Here is a 3,583-nt window from a genome sequence, read left to right as displayed (position 1 = left end):
TGGGTGACGTACCTGGGAGGATGGAAGGTCTCAATGATGGGTATAGGGGTGGGGTGGTGGGTGACGTACCTGGGAGGATGGAAGGTCTCAATGATGGGTATAGGGGTGGGGTGGTGGGTGACGTACCTGGGAGGATGGAAGGTCTCAATGATGGGTATAGGGGTGGGGTGGTGGGTGACGTACCTGGGAGGATGGAAGGTCTCAATGATGGGTATAGGGGTGGGGTGGTGGGTGACGTACCTGGGAGGATGGAAGGTCTCAATGATGGGTATAGGGGTGGGGTGGTGGGTGACGTACCTGGGAGGATGGAAGGTCTCAATGATGGGTATAGGGGTGGGGTGGTGGGTGACGTACCTGGGAGGATGGAAGGTCTCAATGATGGGTATAGGGGTGGGGTGGTGGGTGACGTACCTGGGAGGATGGAAGGTCTCAATGATGGGTATAGGGGTGGGGTGGTGGGTGACGTACCTGGGAGGATGGAAGGTCTCAATGATGGGTATAGGGGTGGGGTGGTGGGTGACGTACCTGGGAGGATGGAAGGTCTCAATGATGGGTATAGGGGTGGGGTGGTGGGTGACGTACCTGGGAGGATGGAAGGTCTCAATGATGGGTATAGGGGTGGGGTGGTGGGTGACGTACCTGGGAGGATGGAAGGTCTCAATGATGGGTATAGGGGTGGGGTGGTGGGTGACGTACCTGGGAGGATGGAAGGTCTCAATGATGGGTATAGGGGTGGGGTGGTGGGTGACGTACCTGGGAGGATGGAAGGTCTCAATGATGGGTATAGGGGTGGGGTGGTGGGTGACGTACCTGGGAGGATGGAAGGTCTCAATGATGGGTATAGGGGTGGGGTGGTGGGTGACGTACCTGGGAGGATGGAAGGTCTCAATGATGGGTATAGGGGTGGGGTGGTGGGTGACGTACCTGGGAGGATGGAAGGTCTCAATGATGGGTATAGGGGTGGGGTGGTGGGTGACGTACCTGGGAGGATGGAAGGTCTCAATGATGGGTATAGGGGTGGGGTGGTGGGTGACGTACCTGGGAGGATGGAAGGTCTCAATGATGGGTATAGGGGTGGGGTGGTGGGTGACGTACCTGGGAGGATGGAAGGTCTCAATGATGGGTATAGGGGTGGGGTGGTGGGTGACGTACCTGGGAGGATGGAAGGTCTCAATGATGGGTATAGGGGTGGGGTGGTGGGTGACGTACCTGGGAGGATGGAAGGTCTCAATGATGGGTATAGGGGTGGGGTGGTGGGTGACGTACCTGGGAGGATGGAAGGTCTCAATGATGGGTATAGGGGTGGGGTGGTGGGTGACGTACCTGGGAGGATGGAAGGTCTCAATGATGGGTATAGGGGTGGGGTGGTGGGTGACGTACCTGGGAGGATGGAAGGTCTCAATGATGGGTATAGGGGTGGGGTGGTGGGTGACGTACCTGGGAGGATGGAAGGTCTCAATGATGGGTATAGGGGTGGGGTGGTGGGTGACGTACCTGGGAGGATGGAAGGTCTCAATGATGGGTATAGGGGTGGGGTGGTGGGTGACGTACCTGGGAGGATGGAAGGTCTCAATGATGGGTATAGGGGTGGGGTGGTGGGTGACGTACCTGGGAGGATGGAAGGTCTCAATGATGGGTATAGGGGTGGGGTGGTGGGTGACGTACCTGGGAGGATGGAAGGTCTCAATGATGGGTATAGGGGTGGGGTGGTGGGTGACGTACCTGGGAGGATGGAAGGTCTCAATGATGGGTATAGGGGTGGGGTGGTGGGTGACGTACCTGGGAGGATGGAAGGTCTCAATGATGGGTATAGGGGTGGGGTGGTGGGTGACGTACCTGGGAGGATGGAAGGTCTCAATGATGGGTATAGGGGTGGGGTGGTGGGTGACGTACCTGGGAGGATGGAAGGTCTCAATGATGGGTATAGGGGTGGGGTGGTGGGTGACGTACCTGGGAGGATGGAAGGTCTCAATGATGGGTATAGGGGTGGGGTGGTGGGTGACGTACCTGGGAGGATGGAAGGTCTCAATGATGGGTATAGGGGTGGGGTGGTGGGTGACGTACCTGGGAGGATGGAAGGTCTCAATGATGGGTATAGGGGTGGGGTGGTGGGTGACGTACCTGGGAGGATGGAAGGTCTCAATGATGGGTATAGGGGTGGGGTGGTGGGTGACGTACCTGGGAGGATGGAAGGTCTCAATGATGGGTATAGGGGTGGGGTGGTGGGTGACGTACCTGGGAGGATGGAAGGTCTCAATGATGGGTATAGGGGTGGGGTGGTGGGTGACGTACCTGGGAGGATGGAAGGTCTCAATGATGGGTATAGGGGTGGGGTGGTGGGTGACGTACCTGGGAGGATGGAAGGTCTCAATGATGGGTATAGGGGTGGGGTGGTGGGTGACGTACCTGGGAGGATGGAAGGTCTCAATGATGGGTATAGGGGTGGGGTGGTGGGTGACGTACCTGGGAGGATGGAAGGTCTCAATGATGGGTATAGGGGTGGGGTGGTGGGTGACGTACCTGGGAGGATGGAAGGTCTCAATGATGGGTATAGGGGTGGGGTGGTGGGTGACGTACCTGGGAGGATGGAAGGTCTCAATGATGGGTATAGGGGTGGGGTGGTGGGTGACGTACCTGGGAGGATGGAAGGTCTCAATGATGGGTATAGGGGTGGGGTGGTGGGTGACGTACCTGGGAGGATGGAAGGTCTCAATGATGGGTATAGGGGTGGGGTGGTGGGTGACGTACCTGGGAGGATGGAAGGTCTCAATGATGGGTATAGGGGTGGGGTGGTGGGTGACGTACCTGGGAGGATGGAAGGTCTCAATGATGGGTATAGGGGTGGGGTGGTGGGTGACGTACCTGGGAGGATGGAAGGTCTCAATGATGGGTATAGGGGTGGGGTGGTGGGTGACGTACCTGGGAGGATGGAAGGTCTCAATGATGGGTATAGGGGTGGGGTGGTGGGTGACGTACCTGGGAGGATGGAAGGTCTCAATGATGGGTATAGGGGTGGGGTGGTGGGTGACGTACCTGGGAGGATGGAAGGTCTCAATGATGGGTATAGGGGTGGGGTGGTGGGTGACGTACCTGGGAGGATGGAAGGTCTCAATGATGGGTATAGGGGTGGGGTGGTGGGTGACGTACCTGGGAGGATGGAAGGTCTCAATGATGGGTATAGGGGTGGGGTGGTGGGTGACGTACCTGGGAGGATGGAAGGTCTCAATGATGGGTATAGGGGTGGGGTGGTGGGTGACGTACCTGGGAGGATGGAAGGTCTCAATGATGGGTATAGGGGTGGGGTGGTGGGTGACGTACCTGGGAGGATGGAAGGTCTCAATGATGGGTATAGGGGTGGGGTGGTGGGTGACGTACCTGGGAGGATGGAAGGTCTCAATGATGGGTATAGGGGTGGGGTGGTGGGTGACGTACCTGGGAGGGTGGAAGGTCTCAATGATGGGTATAGGGGTGGGGTGGTGGGTGACGTACCTGGGAGGATGGAAGGTCTCAATGATGGGTATAGGGGTGGGGTGGTGGGTGATTACCTACGGAGGGTGGAAATTCTTATTGATGGGTATAGAGG

Source organism: Panulirus ornatus, chromosome 46, assembly GCF_036320965.1.
Source record: "Panulirus ornatus isolate Po-2019 chromosome 46, ASM3632096v1, whole genome shotgun sequence".
In the NCBI taxonomy this organism is placed as follows: domain Eukaryota; kingdom Metazoa; phylum Arthropoda; class Malacostraca; order Decapoda; family Palinuridae; genus Panulirus; species Panulirus ornatus.
This window is presented reverse-complemented; position numbering follows the sequence as displayed.